The 20,856-nt window shown below is 42.4% G+C and overlaps 1 protein-coding gene across 1 annotated transcript in view; it reads left to right on the forward strand.

The window, feature by feature from the left end:
* nrg2a (neuregulin 2a) overlaps window positions 1–20,856 on the forward strand; it is a 77,687-nt gene that overhangs the window by 14,592 nt on the left and 42,239 nt on the right. The window lies entirely within an intron of this gene.

The following is a 20,856-nucleotide window of genomic DNA, read 5'->3' on the forward strand; positions in this document are numbered from 1 at the left end:
TGCCTATTTAGACCTGTTACAGCTTCAGCTAGTCTTAACCTCCTTCTTAGTTCTGGGCCTGTCAGTCGCTGTTGCACTTGGCGTTGGATTTGCCGGGTTACAGAGGGGTTTGTGGGCCTGTGCAGTCGTCCTGTCGCTCCGAGATGACCCGTCCGCAGACCTGGCTTCCTGTCAGCCGCGTCTGCCCCTGCCAGAGCTCAGTGTGAGGCCGCTCTCTCGCCCACTTATCAAGCACCACTCAATTTGAAACCGCCTTGATCTGAGCTTATGCCGCCAAAGCATGATCTAAGCTCACACATGCGTAGTGGCCTGTTTTCCAGGAAAAGCCTACATTGGTGAAAAACAAACAAAAGAGATAAGACAGGCCCCTGATAAGCCCGAGCTCAGCCATGAGAGGGAAAAAAGCAAGAAATGCAAATGATTTGACCAAGAAGGCTGGTTTCACTCTGTGTGAAACTCCTCGCCGTGTCCTCATTGTGACATGTTTGTGCTGCTCTAAAAGCACATTCTGGAGATAAAGGACAAGTGCAGAGCGCAAGAGGAATTTGATTTGATGCGAAGAATGCAAAGCAGAGAGCGGATGCACGCATGTTTTTGAAGGGGGGCCGCTGCTGATAAGAGCACAACCGTCCCCTGCTTTCTCTCATGTGAATTTACATTTCCGCAGCTTGGAGTTTGGAAAATTTAATTCATAGATTAATTTAAAATAAAGTGAGATTATCATAGATTTACTTAAATCCACTGTTTCTTTTTTTTATCTACAGCTGCAGTCATGCTTTGCGGGAAAAAAAGTTAGTCTGCTGATTCTCAAAGATTCAGTGTGATTGATTCCGCGTGTACAGACATTAAAAAGGATAACCTTTAAAGTTCCCATTTGTTTAATGTACTTTTGTTGCTCACATTCAAAGTGATCTGCGATGACACCATGCAGATGACTAAAAAAAGTTTACTCATTTGCTTTTACAGAGAAAAACATGTGCGTAATGGAAGAAACCACGCAACTGTTAAGATGTGATTCAGATGTGAGGTCTTAAAAGTCCATTTGGTAAATAAAGTACGCTTTTAAACAGGGGGACGGTTTGTATTAGAAACACTGAGTGGAAAACAGCGCATCACTGACCCATGTGCTTCTCGTATTTACATGTGGATGCACCTGTGTGTTTGTATGTGCGTGTTTGAGGGGGTCTGTTAGTACTTGAGTGTGACAGTGTATACTTTGTCGGCCCGAGGACACTTAGATTGAGTGTGTGTTGTTCTCCGTGGTGAGAGCGCACATATGTGTTTGCATGAAGACCTGGTTCTATGTGGGTGTGTGTTTGATAAACTGTGAGAGCATGTGGGAGACTGTTTGTCTATTCATCTGGGTGAGAGAGAGCAGAGTGAGGAGGTGGAAGAGATCTGCTTCCAGCCTCTATCTTCAAGTCAATCTGCTCACAGTCTCACAAACCTCTTTATCTCGCCCCGAGACGGGAGGGGAGGGAGGGAGGGAGGGAGACAGGCAGGGAGAGAGAGACAGGCAGACAGAGAGGCAGAAATATAAATACGTTTAAAAAGAGGAAAAATACAGAGAGATTCAATCAGGCAGACTTAAGAAGATAGAGCGGATTTTTGTCTAAGAGGATCATCAGAGTCATGCTCAGACAGCATCTGTCATTAGAAATATTTGTGCTATTTCTGTATCACAGCAATAAGCTATTATTATTGTCCTATTGAGAGGCTCTTTGTTATTGTGAAGAAAGATAGAAGACAGTGAAGATGTTGCATGTCAGCTTTGATACAGTTATATCAGCAAAGTTATCAGAGAGCAGAAAATAATTTTGTCACTTCAGTGGAAGTTGAGAGGCATTTGACATCCTCTTCAGCTTCTTTTTTAACTACAATACGTCCTCACAAACATTTCCCCCTCTCCCCACACACACAGACACACACGTTATAGCACACTTCATCACCCCACCATGACTGGTGCCAAGAAGAGGCATCAATTTTTCGTCATGAAACGGAAAAAAAAGCGCACGATTGAGTCTCGGCGTGGGTGTGTCTGTCTGTCTGAGCGAGAGAATCAAAAGTAATATAAATCAACCTCGGCTTAATTGTAGGTCTGACACAAATATATGGCTGTCATTTGCAGCGCGGCTCTGGCAGGCGTCCAGATAAGGAAGAAGATCAGGAAGAGTTTGGAGGCGCAGGGATCACATCTGGCAACAGGGCTACGTCTGTGCGTGTGTGTGTGTGCGTTTTTGAGTGTGTGTGCCGGCCTGTTATTGCAGTATCATGCCCCATTGGCTGATGAGTTGCTATGCTCATCTCTTGTTCCTCTCACCCCCCGATCAAACCTGTCACAATAAGAGTCACCGTGGCTGTAAAGTGGGAGATATCAGACACATGTGATCAAGTGTGGAGTCGCATCTGAAGCCGAGAGAGATGTTCTGGTGGTGGGATGATGGTGACAGATGGAGGCTGGGATGGAGCTGCAGAAACTGTACAAACTGGGAGGCTAAAGAGCTGAAATCTCATTCTCTCAGCGGCCTTGAGATCGGAGCATGCTCAGTGCGGCTGTTTGTCGTCTCTGCCTCTCTGAGATGCTGCTGCAGTGTTTCCCAGCAGGCTTTGGCACAGGCTTACTCATGGACATCTCTCTTCTGTAGCGATACAGTGGCCAGGCTGCAGCTGCTCACTGGATACCTCCTCCTGTGTGTGTGTGTGTGTGTGTGTGTGTGTGTTTGTTTCTCAGTTTGGCTCTGTTGCTCTCCTGTCTTACCTTTTCTTTTATTCCTGCCTCTCTCTCTCTCTCTCTCCCTCGCTCGCCCGCTCTTCCATTGTGTTCCTTACACATTACCTCCTACTTTTTCTCGCTTGCATCCTTTCTTGTTTCTCTCTCCCTCCCGTCTCTCATCCTCCTCACTCCGCCCTTCCACATCTCTCTCTCTCTCTCTCTCTTTCTCTCTCTCCGTCTCTCTCACATACTCTAGTTGCTACCCTTAAGACTGTGGTTGCCATGGTGACAGCTATGTGCTGCGGAAACGTCAAAGAGGCTGAATTCACCCAGGATCACTTCCTTGTTTAACACTTAAAGTCTTTCTCCATGTTTCTCTTTGATATCTTGCGAATAACACACAACCATGCTTGATTTGAATTAATCTATTTCATTTTCCGTGTTTAAACGAGGCAGTGAAGGTGATTTCTGGCCTCGTCCTGCGTCCTGAGCTCAGCTGTTGCTGTGCAGAGGCATTAGTAACACTCAGATTTGGAATTTGGGTTGACCTTGGCACGTCTGACCTTGAGAAAACAGCCCCTTCCTCAGGCCTCCAGATGTCACTGACGCTGATCTGTGTCGTGTCTCCCTTAAAGGGGGATTCAGTGTCTCATCACATGCTGTCTATCTTTCCCTGTAATTCATACAGAGAGCCACCTGCACACACGCATATAAACACACATTCATTTCAGTAAGGAAGCCTCAAGCAGCTTATATTCCAGCTAACAAGTGTGTGCTTTACGCAGTCTCCTTGGTCTGTACTTACAACAGATATGAGCAGGTTTTCCTTTGAGTAAGCGGGCAGCCTGCCTGTGTTGCTCCAACACCTCGGTGTATGGTCAGCTGAGGGAGCAGATGCCTTGTTAAAAGGTGAATATCAGCAGGTGGGGCTGCTTTCTGTCAGCAGATGAAAAGGACACTATTTTCACCCCCAAATCTTTCTCTTGCACTTTTTAACTTCTGGTCTTGTAAAGTGTATTTTATGTTTTTTAGGGATGCATGATATTTTATTGTTATGGCTTTTAAATGACATATCGGCATCGGCAGATATGTTTTTCTGCCGATATTTTTCGCTGATAAAACAACATTTTAATCATGTCTAAATGCTTGATGACTCCCTAAAATGTTTGACATAATGCTGCGACATTAACTTGGCACGAGTGTGCGTGCGCACTGCCTGCGCCACACCTCTTCCGTCAAACGTGAGAAGGTGAGAAGAAACAAGATGTCTGCGGTATGGCAGTTTTTCAAAGTTTCCGAAACGGACAGCAAGGTTGATTTTGTTGCTACTTTGTCGTATCTTTGATATCGTATTGTTGATACGGTATGGTATTGTATCGTTGGTATGGCATTGTATCATATTATATCATTGGTATAGTATCGTATTCTATCATTGGTATGGCATTGTATCGTTGGTATAGTATCATATTCTATCGTTGGTATAGTATCATATTCGTATTGTATCGTTGGTGTGGTATCGTATTGTATCACTGGTATGGCATTGTATCGTATTGTATCGTTGGAATGGTATCGTATTGTACCGTTGGCATGGCATTGTGTCGTTGGTATAGTGTCGTATTGTATCGTTGGCATGGCATTATATCGTATTGTATCGTTGGTATGGTATCGTATTGTACCGTTGGCATGGCATTGTGTCGTTGGTGTGGTATCGTATTGTATCATTGGTATGGTATGGTATTGTATCGTTGGCATGGCATTGTATCGTTGGCATGGCATTATATCGTATTGTATCGTTGGTATGGTATCGTATTGTACTGTTGGCATGGCATTGTGTCGTTGATGTGGTATCGTATTGTGTCGTTGGTGTGGTATCGTATTGTATCGTTGGTGTGGTATCGTATTGTATCGTTGATGTGGTATCGTATTGTATCGTTGGTGTGGTATCGTATTGTATCGTTGGTGTGGTATCGTATTATATCGTTGATGTGGTATCGTATTGTGTCGTTGGTATGATATCGTATTGTGTCGTTGGTGTGGTATCGTATTGTGTCGTTGGTGTGGTATCGTATTGTGTCGTTGGTGTGGTATCGTATTGTATCGTTGGCATGGCATTGTATCGTATTGTATTGTTGGTTTGGTATGGTATGGCATTGTATCGTTGGCATGGCATTATATCGTATTGTATCGTTGGTATGGTATCGTATTGTACTGTTGGCATGGCATTGTGTCGTTGGTGTGGTATCGTATTATATCGTTGATGTGGTATCGTATTGTGTCGTTGGTATGATATCGTATTGTGTCGTTGGTGTGGTATCGTATTGTATCGTTGGCATGGCATTGTATCGTATTGTATTGTTGGTTTGGTATGGTATGGCATTGTATCGTTGGCATGGCATTATATCGTATTGTATCGTTGGTATGGTATCGTATTGTACTGTTGGCATGGCATTGTGTCGTTGGTGTGGTATCATATTGTGTCGTTGGTGTGGTATCGTATTGTGTCGTTGGTGTGGTATCGTATTGTATCGTTGGTGTGGTATCGTATTGTGTCGTTGGTATGATATCGTATTGTGTCGTTGGTGTGGTATCGTATTGTATCGTTGGCATGGCATTGTATCGTATTGTATTGTTGGTTTGGTATGGTATGGTATTGTATCGTTGGCATGGTATTGTATCGTTGGTATGGTATTGTATCGTTGGTATGGTATGGTATTGTATCGTTGGTATGGTATGGCATTGTATCATTCTGTATTCTCACCTTCCCTGCTTTCCTCCTTTCTTTTCCTCCCTACTCCTTTCTTGTTTCTGTAAGAGGTTGTGTCCTCCCCACCGCTGCCCTCACCTCACCTCTGAGAGTCAAGAGTGTGTTAAAAGCAGGCACTATGCGCTACTCTCAGCCCCCCCACTCCTGCATGCACTTTGTTGGCAAAAAAGCAGGCCGATGTAAACAACATAACCTAATGGCTGTTTAAAGCCATTATGTCCAAAAAGATAAACTCTGGTGCCTGTGAAAGGGCAGGAGAGCTGTTGAGCGGTATCACTGTGATGATGTGCAGGTATGCTGCTGCTCAGCTCCATCATACAAGAGAGCTGTCTCTCCTTTTCTGGGGGCAGCGAGGAGGGATTAGGAGGCAGGCAGAGATGGGGCCTGTGAAGCATTTATGAGCAGGGGCATACAAAGGATCCATGTCAGAACTTTTAGGGGTTGGCTCCGTTTTTTTTTTTTTTCCTCTTTTTTTTTTCTGGATGTGCTCTTCAAGTCATGCTCCTCCCACACTGGCCCACTGTGCCCCCTCCACCTCCAGACCCCGATCCAAGGACGGCCCACGGCTGTTGAAAAACAGCAGATGCTTTCGAGTTGACTAGAAAAAAAGGAAAAGAGATTTAGATGCACATGTCCATGACCATATTTGTGTCTGGGTGTGAAAAATCGGGTTCATTACACAATCTAGTTGTACTTCCCAAGCTCATAAAAACTTGTTTAAAACTCATCACACAACTTTGTGGACTAAAAAAATCTAACCTAATTTTCTTACAGTGTGTAGTGTACCGTGACTCCCTCTCTTTCCCTCTTTTCTTGTGTATGTATGTGCACTTATTGCGTAGCCATGTTTTATGTAACTCTGCCTAGAGGGACACTCTCGTGGCACGTAGTGGTCGTAAAACTCATAAAACATTTTCGCATCCATACTGCTCGGCTCAGTTCAGCTGCAATTCAGCAACTTTGCAAAAAGTTTGTTAGCTGATGTTACATTTCACTCATTTGGGCCCTGCTTGAAGACAATTGTGGGATTTGAATGGCAGGTTGGGAAATGTTATGAAAGGCCCAAAGCGTGCTCTTAATCGACATCATCCTGTAAGTCACTTTCTTTTGTCCTGACGTCACAAATCCTCACTTTTCTGACACATACACAACAGCATGCCCACCCACAGACACGCAGGCCCGAGAAACGAGTCTCATCTTGTCGGGTAGAAGAGAAGGAAGTGAGTGTTGAGGTTGTGGGGAGATAGGGGCAGCTCTCTGACACAACGTAGCCCTCTGCCAGTCCTCAGTTACCTCTGCTGACAGATTAGATCATCGAGAACAACCGCAGGGAGGAGAGGAGAGAGCCGGAGAAGGAAAAGCTCTACATTAGACCTGATTGGCGTGTCAAACCTTGGCCTCAGTTTGACCTCCTTGCCCACAGATGAGGCTAATGCTATTGAGTGCGCTGACCTGTTAAGACATGACCCTTCTGCTGCCCCCTTTCCTTTCCAGTCCCCGCTGCTGCTGCTGACGCCTCCTCCCTAGAAACGTCAAGAATCCTCCAAGGGCTGGACCGAGACAAACCCCGGGAGGGCCCCGTAGATGACTCATCTGCAGACTCCTTTTTTTTTCAGTTTCACTGAGAGTGGCTCTTGTGTTGTGTCAACGTCTTTTTTATTTTGTTGCCGCTTAACAGGGCAGTGGAGTTCAGTCAGCATGAAATTAGAAAACCTTACTGTGATATAGCAGCTTAAGATAATACTGCGATCCTGGAGTCACACTTTGGGTTATGTTTGACAAAGATAAACAGATCGGCGTTGTTGTTGAAGTCGTGTTTGCTTTAGATATTGTTTCACGCAAACCTGAGTAAAACATCCTCTTGTTGTATTCAAGTCTGGAGCAGGTTGTTATATAAAGAAAGTTCTGTCCTTGTCCGGACACTTCTGGAGCCTCTCATGTTGTCCTGCTGGCCTTCAACTCAGCCCTGACCTACCTTTATCTCATGTGTCTCCCCTTGGCCTATTTTCCTCTGCTTTTATTCTGAAAAACTAGAGAAAAGCAGAGATGCCCACTCACCTTTTTAGAAATAAAATCAAAAAAAGATTTCTGTTATTTGCACACGGCCTGGGTTGGGTATCATCCGCACAAAGCTGTGGTTTCAAGAGATAATAGTTGTAAATCCGTATTGCTACGTGGACATTGATGACACCTGGCTAACCAGCGACAGTGAAAGAGAGAGAGATACAACCACAGACGTGCTGAAACTCGTCCGTAGCGCTGAGCTGACTGACAGACAGGAGAGGTGAGGAAGGGGAGCAGCCAGGGGAAGCCAGCGAGCAATGAATTTGTGTAATTTCTCTGGAAGCAGTCTGTCACAGATTGTGATCTGACATTCTGCACCTCACACATCGCTCTCTTTCGCACACATATCCCCAGAATCTGTGCTCGCTAAAAATCTGAACCAGATGTGCGAGCGTTTGGGGACCCAACCTGGCAAGGGCAGGTCTCTGAATTATCTGGGTGGGGTCAGCAGCGCAGAGGGGACAACTTAAGTGGTCTCGCTCCACTTTTGCACGGGTCATTACGGAGGAGAAGATGCTCCCGAGGTAAAAGGAAAAGAGTTGGCTCAAAGTAGGAATATGGAGCCTGAATGGGCCAACTTCAGGCTTTTGGGTGGACTCGGGTTCTCTCCGTCCTCAGTTGTGGCTGCAGGGCCTGGAAGAGCCACTGCTTATCTGATAGATCCAGTAAGGGAGAAGTTGATTGCCTTACAGCAATGGGAAATGCCTTCCCTACACTCTCCCTCCCTCCTTCAGTATAGCGTCGTGAGCAGTGCCTCTCTCTACCTTTCTTCTCTCCCTATTTTCCACCCTGCTCCCTCCCTCCCTCCCTCTCCCTCTCTCTCTCTCCCTCTCTCTCTGCCCTGCTGTGAGTAGGTGGTTCCTTGGTCTACTTGATTGGTGTGAGTCTATATAGGAGGAGAGACGCTCTAACAGGGCTCAGAGTCTGGTGGTGTCCACTTGCCACACGTTTCCCAGTAGGACTACCTGTGTATTTTTTTTTCCTGCGTCTTCTCCTGAGAGGATTACTTTCTGCTGACAGCATGACGGAAACCAAGAAGAAAGATAGGAAAGGGAGAAAGAAGGGGGGTAGGAAAGGACAAAAGGAGAAAGAGGGCGATCCCACTAAAGGTAAAAGCAAAGGAAAGGTGTTTTCTATGTAATGTGTTACATGTATGTACATGAATACTTGTGTATGAGTGTGTGTGAGAGGGAGAAATACTCGGGGAGAAACAGAGTGAGATTAAGTTTGTGTTACTGTATTACGGAAGTGTGGGGCAAACTAAGTATCCCCTTGGCTTGTCAAAGCTTGCCGCTAGCTTGTCACATGGATTGGTCTCCTAATGTGGACAGCGTGTAGAGGCACATCTGGTTTTGGCAGCACTATGGAGTTGTGTAGGGAAGTCAAATGATGATTGTAAACCAACTGAAGTAAAACTCTGGTGTTAGCTAAACAAGCTCCGGACCTCACAGAGCCAAAGTACAGTTGTATCATGAGCTCACTGAACCGACGACTGGAAATAACAGCACATTTAAGGTTACATTAATTCGTCTGATCCTCCGTTACATATCCCAGGTTTGAAAAATGTCTTTACAGTTTTATCACAGAAGTTATGTTTGTATGTCAGGTTACACTACGCTTTTTTTTTCTGACAGGGTTATGAACTCAACAGTTGCTTCAGTGCTTTTATCTTAATTCTGAGTCTGTGGTGAGTCATCCAACATAAAGTCTGTCTGTAGTTTTATCTCGGTGCTCCTTTGACATTGTAATAGTGCGAGAGCCGCTTGTATTTCAGAGTCTCAAACGCAGCAATGTGCTTGCTCAGTGGTGGATCCTACAAGCTGCAGCATGTCACTGTAGTTTGACCCCAGGTCATGGGGAAACCCAGCCCCCGATTCAGTGATACTTTAAGGACAATACCATGGTTATTGACATAGCTGCTGTGTGTGTTTCAAAGTTTGATTAGATACTGTATCTCAGACAGCATCTCTTGATGCGGGTAGCCATTTTGTACCTGATGATGTCACTGCTGTCAGCTTCCAACAGATAAACCCTCCAGACTGTGTTTAGCATTTACGAGATTTCTTTTATATATGTTTTTTTTTAGCTCCTCTAGGTATTCAGATGTGGCTATTTTCTACCTACACATGCTACTTTGGTTGTTTTTGGTATCTGTGGTTAATTAGCTCGTCTTACTCCTCATGAAAAGTTGAATTACATGATATTAAAAGTCCTTATTTAAAGGTCCGTAAACGTGTAAGACAGACAGCCATCTAAACTCTGCTGGACATTTGACATCGTTGGTAAAGAACGAGAACTGCGTGGTGAACATTTTTTGGTGTATTTTCTCTGCCTTTAAAATAATGACAAATTTATTGTATACATCTTTTAAATTAAGCTGAATTTTATTAATTAGCACTTGACAAACCATGCCCTATATGCCTTTATTGAGAGAGCGAAAGGACAGTGGATAGTGTTGGAAACATGGGAAGAGAGAGTGGAGATGACACGCGGCGGAGGGCCGAGGGTGGGAGTCGAACCCATGGCCGCCGCATCGTGGACTGTAGCCTCTTTTCCTTATTAAGATAAGATCTCTCATGTTTTTCACAATAGCCAACCTGTGGGAAAATGTGTAAAACATATTAAAAAAATGGAGCTTTCAAAGTTGTCTGAAATGAAGACATGCTTGTTGTGTCTGCTAGTGCTTCTTCACACGCTGCTTCAGGTGTGTTCTGGGCTTAAGGTGTCAAAAAAAGTCATCCAAGATAAAAAAAGAAGAGCCAAGCTAAGGAGGCTCTGTTCACTAGCTCTCTCCGACCTTGCCCTTTAAAAATTTAATGCCGGCTTGTAATTATCAGCGTCTGACATCATCATTGAGGATGTGGTTCATCACTAAATCATGTTCAAAAGAAGTGAGAAACAAGAGGCAAGAAGAAGCAAATGTGGAAACAAGTCTGAACAGCCAGCAGTGCAGTCATGTCTGATCCATGTTCTAATTGAATGTTTATGAAATCTGGAGAAGTATATACAGCCACAGAGCGCTATGCTAGCTTCATTTATCCTAGCTTGTTGTCTGTGTTTGGTTTTAAAAGAGAATCAAACACATTTTAGCTAGCTTACTTGCTTCGCTGGTGTGCTAACCAGGGGCCGGACTCACAAAGCATGCTTAGGAAAAAAAATCTTCTTAAGCGCGATTTTCTTCGTAACTCGAAAAAAGTTAAGAAAAATGAATATTCCTGAATAAAGTTCTTATGTTTATTTCCCGAACTTTCTTCTTATTTTTCTTCACAAGCAAAAACTTAAGAATACATGAGATTCTTGAAAGCAGAGTTTTTAAATTTCTTCTTAAGTTTCTTCACAACTCTAAGATGACGTGAAAAGGTCAGCCTCTAGATTTATTCATTTAACATATTTTCAACAATCAATTCACTGAATTTCAGTTGTATTAGGTTCCCTCACAATAGCTAGCATTTAGTTACATTTATGTAGCATGTTAGCATGTCACTATTGTTTATGGTGTATCTCATATCTACTAAAGTAAAGCTAGCAAATGAGACAGTTAACATTTAAAGGGCCTTTAACCAAAGTCAGTAACTAATGTTTGGATATTTTCCTGTACTTGAAGGTACTTATTTAATTAAATCGATGAACTACAGTTCATACAAGGTGTTTTTTTTCTGCTATGAATCAACAGACAGATAAATATTGTTATTATTATTATTTTTATTGTCATAATTTGTAATATATTGTTGACACCCATGCTTATTTATTAAATTGAAATAACATTTCGGTCCTTTATCGTCAATAATGGCAGGGTTTATTTACATACATAGCTTATGTCATCTAAGAAGTTCATAAGTAAGAAAACAAAGAAGTTCGTACGAAATCAGACTGTTCTTAAGAAAATAATAGTGAATTGCACTTAAGAACATTCTTAAGAACATTTTTTTTCTTACGTATCTTCCTAATTTTTATCTTAAGAATATGTTGAATCCGGCCCCAGGTCGCACAGTTGCAGAAATTGGGTGAAATTTACTAAATGTTAGCTTGCGCACAATAGCGTTTAGGTTGTGTCCATCAACTAGAATTTGGACAGAAACTTTAATGTTTTTCATAAAGAAATGCATATAAAGGGTTTTTGATTAGATTTGTGTTAGCTAGTCTTGCATAGCATTTCTCCAGCGCTGTGCTAGCTTCTTAGAAAGGTCTGGCTAAAACATCATAACCCTGCAGTACAAGAAAAATACAGTTCAGGTTTTTTGTTTTTCAAAGAAATGACTGATTGTGGTGATCCTAAGCCTAGCATGAAGCGACGGTGCCCCAACAAGAACGTTTTGAGAGAGAAATTGTCTTGGTGGAACATGAAGAGGCTGACGTCAGCCTTGGCACTGAATTGGCTAAATCACAACAAATCACTAAAAGAGCCAAGCAGCTGCCTTGTTACAAAATCCTAATCTTGTCAAAACCTTTTATGTTCAGCTTTCCGTGCTATCTCGGACATTGTTGTTCTTTCATATCGTGAAGAGGATTTATTACATGTTAACATGCAGGTAGTGGAACGGAAAGTCTGCCTGAATTAGGCAATGGTAGGCGTATGGACAAAGTGTGTGAATTTGAGATCGCAAGATGTTTGCTGATGTTTTCAGTGCACCTGGTGAGGTGTAGAGGACTTGTCATTTACCTGCAGTTGCAGCTGCTATTTGCACTGAGCTGAATTGTGAATTTATTTAAATGTTAGTTGAAAGTTTTTCTTTGATGCAATGCTACGCTGCACTGTGCTTTAAACATTATACAATGAACAGTGTGTGAATGCAGGTGCTCGTGTAGATGAGGTGTGACAAACTATAATTGTATGTAATCCAGCCCATAAGCGCTCTGTTGAGGTTGTTCAGATTGTCAGTCAAGCATCACCGCCATCACAGGAACAAGACAGCATTGTCTGGTGTGCCTCATGTTTCCTGGGAACTTCGTCTTCCACTTTTATTTATGGTGCTTACCTCGCAGCAGGTACTTCTCAGTTATAATTGCCCTTTCACTGGATATGACGTCTCATAAATTTGGACCAGAAAGTGTTGATTTAGGGATTTCTGCTGCTGCAGCGTTACACGGGTGTTTTTCCTTTAAGATCTCCTCCTTTCCTTTAAGATGTATTGCAGCTGAAAATGACTGTTGCATGATTTGCAGAGTTTGGAAGAAAAAATGTTTGCAGACCCTGTGATATTTGTGCCAAAACATTGGTACGTATTGGAAAGAAAAGACACCAGAGGGAGCGATAAAGTGTGCAACTTTGTTGTCTTTCTTAAAAATGGAAGGAGGCAAAAGGCTACAGGCAGTTCATCAAAACTGTCATCAATGCAACATGAATGTATCTCCCTGTAAATCCCTGTACAGTCACCCTGACCTACATAAATATGTTTTTGCTGGTGATGACATTATCATTCATAAACTTCCACCTCCCATCCCATCATGTGTCAAGACAAAACACAACAAGTTCCTCTCTGCGCGCCTGGGTTTGCGTGCGTAGTGAGTTTGGTAATCATAAGCCTCGGAAGTGAAGACTTGGCTCCTTCATTTTGTGCCAGATGCTTTTTATCATGTACGAACACCTACCGCGCCTTTATCATGGAAATAGAGCCGCTTAAGTTATTCAGCCACTAAATAGAGACCAGTAGTCGTAGGAGGAGCTGGTGGAGCCTCAAAAAAACTTCCAATTCAGGTGTGATCTTGCATCATGTAATTGCTCTTTCAAAATTGCTTTTTGGTGTGCTGGTACAAACAACAACCAGAGGAACTGGAAGCTGATCAAAGGGTTAGCTTGACCTGTTCGCACACCATTTAAGAGCCTAAAAAATTGCTTTTAATTTGTCCAAAAACTTTTTTTTTTAAAGTTCACTGTCAGTGATAGTCTGAATCTAGGCTAGCCAAAACCGCAAATTGGTAAGCAAACAGAAGTGTTTTCATGGGTGGTTCTTAAAGTAAATGTCTCCAGACAAATTATGACGAAGGAAATTATGTAACTTGAAGCTGCTGGTTTGCCAAAGTGCTTCACTGTAATGTTGTGAGTGCTTGTTACGCACTTAAGAAACCGCGTTCACTGTTGCCGTCGCTCATATTTAGTTACTTTACAAGTCCATCAGACATAAAGGGATATATTTTTCAAGAAATTACACCTATTACCTTATAAGGAAGAAAGACAGGATAGGTGTTTTTCCACCTTTTTTTTCTAAATTAGTTGGCTAACATAAATAACAGCAGTGTTGAGTTTATTTCCCATTCCTGATTTAGACATGTTGAGCAGGGTAACATGGGCATCCCATTAGAGTCCATCTGTTGAGGTGGGATACAGTACTCCTGGTCTGATCCACCAACATCTCTTCAGCCTGCGCAGTGTTCACCTGTCTGTATTACACATTGTCTCCAGAAACCATCCAGTGTGTGAGAGTTGGTGTGTTGGGGGCGTCTGCTCACAGTGTTACATGGAGGCGTCAGAAGGACCAAACCAACACAGGCTAGTGTTACCAATCCTTTCACAATAGAGCTAATCATTTCATTGATGGTTCATTTAGAAACGCTCAGAGCTTAGTTGTAAGTGAGTTCTTGCAATTGGCCTGATAACTTGTGTAACTTTTCGGATTAAATTGTCATGTGTTCATCGTGTAGCTGCAGCTGAGAGGAGAACTACAAGGAAAGAAGTCATTTTCATGCAGTATTTGCATGCAGCTTTTTGTAGCACAGTCGGGACATTCATTGAAAACACAGAAAGCAGTTTCCAAGCAGGGAAACTGAGCACGATGTTTTAACATTTACATAGAAGGATTGAAAGGCACTTCCTTTTATAATTTGATCAACACAATCATTGTAAAAGAGAAAAGTAACAGAAACCGCTGAAGTATTCTAGCTTGGACCGAGAGATGCTTTAGTGTTATTTCAGTAAGTGTTGGGATGAAAGAATATTGCAGTAAAACGATAGATTGTGTAAAGGTGACTGAAGCAGATCTCAGTTCAGCACCTGGTCACCTGTGATGACTTGTCCTCATCCCAGGTTGCCAAATACCAGCGCTCTATCACAGCTTAAACCACACGTTAGAGAGAAAACTGACTCCCATTTAGGTTGGTATGAGATGCTAACATGAAGCGGCTAAGTGTGCTCAAAAAATTACTCTGGTCTCCCGAGTCCTGCATTGTTCTGTGTATCAGTCGCCCTGACCACCTTCCCTAAAGGTCTTTCTACTATGTCACTTTGCTCACTTGTAGGTACCTTGTGCGTAGGTCTGTGACAAAGTGACTATATTTATACGACTTAGATTCAGCTTCATGTGTTGGTTGTTTTAAGCCCTAAAGGACATGGTGATCATAGAGCTGCCTGTGAGCTAAGATGTTTATACTGTAATTACATTATCTTGTTGTTATCCAGATGTTATACCCACCCGCTCTTCAGTCCCTCCAGGATTTCGCGTGGATTTTCTGTGATTGTTTTGGCCTAAAATGGCTGATTTTGCGACAGCTTTTTAAAAAAAGTTCCAACGCACACATCCACTGTGAGCGACTGGGACAAGCGCTCCAATAAAGCCATCTTTTGGCTCATCGCTTCTGGTTGATCTCTCTGTCAGATCTCCAAATAAAATGTGTAAAAATTAAAACACTCTAAAGTCAAAAAGCCATTTCCAATGCTATCTGTGTGTGCAAAGGAGAAATATTAAAAGATGCCCTCTGACGTACATTGCAGACATCAGGGGATCAATATTTTGAATATCAAAGAAGTAAGTTTGCTGACGTAAATCAGTGGTTCTCAACCACCACCTCCTTAATGATGAATGGCCACCCAATTTTTTATTATTTGGGTCAAAGTTATTTAATTATAATCTGTGCAGTTTGGACCTGAGATGGAACTAAACATCACAAAATACAGCAGCATAAGGGTCAACCAGAATGACCACCAGGTGGCAGTGCATAAGAAGAACATATTCCCTCTACAGTTCATTTAATTAGCCGCCTTTTTTCAACAGAAATAAACTGAAAAAGTGCAACATAAGTGCATCTACTGTCGGGCTCATCAGGTTTCAAGAATGTAAGTGTAGCTGGGATTACCCAATCAGTGGATACATGGAGTGTGAGTAACCTTCACTACTACTGAACGCACCTCAAAGGAAACCCATGTTTTTCAAAATAAAAGCGCAGCAAACACAACTTATTGTTTTGTTTTCAAGCACCCACTGAAAACAGCTCCGCGACCCACTTTTGGGTCCCAACCCACCTGTTGAGAACCATTGACGTAAATGATAGCAAAGTGGAGAAAAAGTTGCAGCCATTGGTTGAATTTGCAGGAGTGCAACATCACAACTTCCTGGATCGACTGGCTATTTCACGTACACGGGACATGTTTCTGCGCAATCATTAATCGAGTCTGACACTGGTTGATCAGGTTTTATAAATATAAAGCTGATATATAGACATGATATACTCTGTGCTGACAGGTTATGTATGTACCAACTGTACAAAGTTATGTACAAGCACTAAAAGTTGAACAAAAATTGCAAATGACATCACTTTTGTTTGTCTTTCTTGCCTTCATTAACTTTAAACTATTGATATGGTGAAGGAGGTTTGATGATTTTGTGCGATTCATTGTGCATCCAAACAAAATCCATGAAGACAAATGGAGTCAAGCTCATGCACTGTGTTCATCCTTCTATGTTACCATACTTTGTGCATTGAAACTCTGCTCATGAAACCTTTTATAACACTTTTTATTGGCGTTAATAAAAGAATCATCTCATCAAAAAGTAGAAATGGTTAACGTGCCGTGTGAGACTTCTTAATATGTTTCACTGTAGCAGTGAAACATAAATCATGAGTTATTATTAGACAGACTATTAGTAACATGTCTGTGTGTTAAGTGAGAGGGAAGTGGGGTTTTTTGACTCATATATAAACAATGGAGCAGATAATGATTGGGAGAAAGTGTTTTGGTTGTGGTGGGAGGCTGTTGAAATGATCCCTTTGAACAGATGTTGCGTTACAGTGACTAGTGTGCAGACCATTCCCACATGCAGAACCCATTTCTCTGGCTGTCTCACCATGTAATTTGTCTTTTGACAACGTGCAGTGAAGTGACATAACACCGGAGTAATCAGGGATACTTTGTCTAGAAGGGGAAACACAAAGGCATGCCTCGGATTCCTTTTCTAAGCTCCTGGAAGTAAAACAGAAAATGTTAACTCAATAAAAGGAGCAAAGCATTGTTAATTCATCACGACTTGTTTTTGAACCTCTCTCCGGACCGAGGTCTCCAACTGTTACCCAAGGCATGAGCTGTTGACACGCCAGTTAGGCTTCTATTCTCAAATTTGTTTTTTATAGTCCATGTCTGCAGCTGCCCCTCCGCTTCAAACGGAGAGAATCAGGCTGTTGTTGAGGCGAGGGTTTATCATCGCTGCCGGACACTTTTTCCACTGCTGGAACGGAAAATGAGATAACCATTTGTCTCCAAGAAATTATTTTATCCCCACTGATAATGACTCTTTATTTTCCTGTTGGAAAACATTGATTGCGATGGTGGTTAAAACAAAGATTTCTTAAAGAGTTAATGGATTTGTTCTGTTAGATGATTTTGTGCTGCACAGATAATGAGCTGGAACACACACATGACTTAATATTTACGGGAAGACTAATCTGTGCGGTGTAATGTTAAACATGTGTATCTGGATGCTGGAGTGTCTGATGGACTATGTCTTCATCAGAACTGTATCCTGTAGACGGAGCAGACCCGCAAACATCTGGCTCACTGAGCTGATGAGAAGTGCAGCTCTGTGTTTCTGCAACTTTTCCAGGCAAGGGCACAGTTTGTTTAATTTGCTTGGCAAGGACAAACCTGTGTCCAGGCGAGGTATGAGACATTTTTCTTTATGTTGCAACCCCGGTCCTGCAGTGCTCTGACTCTGACTGACAGCGCTTTCCTCAGGCGCTGCGCTGGGCTGATGGGGCAGAGCTCAGCGTGTTTGGAAATCATGCACATATGCAGAAATTAGAGTTTCGTAAGTCATTAGAAGCGGCAGAATAGAAACATTTTTTCTCCAATTTTCTTACCAATTGACATTTTTCACTTCAGAACTCAGCATAATGTTTGAATCAATTATGGCACATGTGCAGATGTGACTTGATTAATCATCGTGCCATGAAGTTCCAAAACTCTGCAGTACAGCAGATACACTGTCATTAATTCTCCATTAGCCAGTGTAATCTAAAAATTAGGGGGATCAGTCAACCATAAGGCATTGTACAGTCTAATCTTTATTTAACATCAAGTCCCATACAGTCCATTACGTTTGCTAAATAACAGCAATGCTTAATGAAGAACATCTGGAGCATCGGCAGTCTCATGTTCAGGATGTGGACTCGCTGGAGGCGATCGATAAACCCACACCGCTCTCAGAGCTGATTTTTAATAGCGATACACACAGTATATGTTGAGCTTATATAATGTTATGACTCTCAGAAAAACCACATTTATTCCTCGCTGCATAAATGAGCCTTTTATTGTCCCAAACCCTTTTGGGACGGTAAAAATCTTCAACTTACTGCCTGAGCGATCGCAGCACAAAAACCCATCGTGAGAATAAGCTCATTAGGGTTAGCGAGCATCACAGCACAAAGACACATCTGCCTCGTGTTAGAATCTTTGTCTTTATTTTCCGACTGCCATGAATATCATCACTCACATTTTCCTACAGGAAGCCGCTCACAGATAAAAGCCCACTGTCTTTCCAGCGACAGAATAAATTTAGCAACAAATAGCTGCTATTGAACTAAGAATAGTTGCGCTTTTCCATTGATCTGTGCTGTTTGTGAGCTATTTTAAATTTGACATTTCACTGTTTGTGATTCCAGCTCAAAGTCAGACTGACAACGCTCTATTAATATATGTGGATGGAAATAATCCTGCCTGCTTGATGTCTGACTCGCCTTTTCATTTGGAAACTCGTCATTGGTTCCTCTTAGATTGGGCAACATCATGCAGCTAAGCACAAACAGCTTTACTTACATGCACTTTAAGGAGGAACTTTTTTCTCTTTATACACAAATATAAACCAGAACATCAACAAGAAGTTGAAGAAAACATTTCTGTAAAGTTATTTTTAATTCCTTTCACCGCTGCCAGAGCTTTATTCCATGAGGTGTTATGCAGATTGACGGAAGGAGCTTTTGTTCACGTTTTCCCCGGCAAAGTTTCTTAGTAGGAGTACTTAGTTTAACAGTAAGTATTACAGGGCAGGATCAGCAAAAAGACATGCTGGATTGTCCACAGGCGCCCCCAAAACGGACACAAAATAAAAGCTCCTCAGAGTTGCTTTAAGAGCACAAAAAAAGTCACAGGTCTTCGGCCCTTTTACTTTATCTACTCAATTTTCATGAACATCACCTGAGAAGTAATTTAATGCCTCCAGTACATAAACTGTATAAAAAGATGGATGACATGACAGCTCACTAAAAGTGAAGCCAAATCATCTCTATCGCCCCCTGCTGACTGGCTGCAGTATAGGTCATAAAGCCCGCCTCCTCCATGTTAACAGATGGGACATGAGTCAAACTATAAAATCAAAATACACGCCAAATAAATGTTTCTCAAACATGCTTTCTGTCATTATAGTTAGTTCTTATCATGCTGATTTACGTCCATGTGTTCATTTTTCTGACAAGTTTACTTTTAATTAGTTACTTGATGCTGTAAAAAGGATGATTGACAGCTCTGTTGACAAATGCAGCTCCTGCAGTCAATCTGTTCCTGATTAGCAGAGTAGAGGAGGAACGGCGAGAGGAGACGTAACTAAAACAATCACTACAGTCATTGAAGTTTACACATCTGTGAACGTCTGCTTCAGACCAACACAAGAAGCTGTTCTGCTGTTAAACACGCCGACGTGCGGGATCTTTGCTGTGTTTTTCTGTAAGTTAAGTGTGTGTTTTGGTTAGCGGAAGCGGCTACGGCGGCTCAACCCGCCAATCTCTACTGGTCAGCTCTGGCTTCAAATGACGTCACCAGCACATGATGGCGGCGCCCATCGCGCGGGGGGGGGATTTTGGCTTCAATTCTCTACAATGAGGGCAGATGGAGACGCGTCGTCCATCTTTTTATTCAGCCATTGCCTCGTACCAAAGATATCCACAGCTGGATGGGAGACCTTTGACCTCTGGCTCCTCTAAGGAATCAAAAGTGGTCGAGCAAACAGTACACGCTCGCAAGGAACTTGGTTACAGTAGCCAGAGCTATTTAATATCCACATCTGCCTGGCTTATAAAGCTTTAAATGGGCAGCTGTTTGTATGTGAATCACCTCTGCAGAATTCATGCATAGATTCCTTAAAAAAAAAAAGCAAAAAATCATAATTGTAACTGTTTTAAAAAGGTTAATTGTGTCTTTAACATTGTAAATCACATCACATCATCATCTGCAAATTGAAAGTGTTAAAACACTGTTTTACACGCAAACTAATTGTTTCCCAGAATCCATCCTAATCGTCCGATTAAATCCACAAAGAAAATGAAAAGTGCAGCATCATTAAGGTTTTTTTCTGCCCGTGCAGACGTGTCGCCGTTAGCAGGTCAGTGAAGTAGGACAGTGTCTCTACAGAAAGAGGACGACGGGGGGATAAATCTGGTGCACCTCCATTTCAACGTTTAATTGAAGTCGTTATGTGCGCTTCACTTTGCTTGTCATGCTTTGTTTGTCTTCATGCTGCTGTCATGCTGGAGGTGATGCATCGCAAACAGCTGTAATTGAAACTACTGCTTAGCTTAGCATTTGCATGAAATCATAAATGTTACACATGGAGAGAAGGAGAGAGTGAGGGGGGGGCATCGTGGACAGCCCCTGGTTGACCCTTGATCACCCCTTCTCTCTCTCCCTCTGGCCTGGATGAGTCCTCTCCTAAACATGTGTGCAGCTGTCAGCTGGCAAGTGTGTGTGCGAGTGTGTGTTGTGCGTGCATGTGTGCGCGCATTTCGTCAAGATCATTTTTCACTTTTCAATACTGTTTTTTTTTTTCATGTGGGGAAGAAAATGTTCAAGAAATTCTGAAATAATCATAAAACATCACATGCAATAAACAGTGTAACATATGAACATGCTCAACACAATATGGAAGCCTGATATCAGGTTTACATTTGTGCGATAAAAAAGTTTATTTTTAATTGTCATCAAAACAAACGAGTCCTGCTCGTGCCAAAATGATGTCGGCTTCTCTTGTTTATGGATTGGCTCTAATTGCGAGTTTGCGGTTGCAGATTCTCCTCATGAGCTGCTGGATGTTTGCTAAATATTGCTTCAGGTGTTTTCATC

The sequence above is a fragment of the Semicossyphus pulcher genome, unplaced genomic scaffold (genome assembly GCF_022749685.1).
Source record: "Semicossyphus pulcher isolate SPU_LCO1_2020_fin unplaced genomic scaffold, fSemPul1.0.p SCAF_10, whole genome shotgun sequence".
Lineage (NCBI taxonomy): Eukaryota > Metazoa > Chordata > Actinopteri > Labriformes > Labridae > Semicossyphus > Semicossyphus pulcher.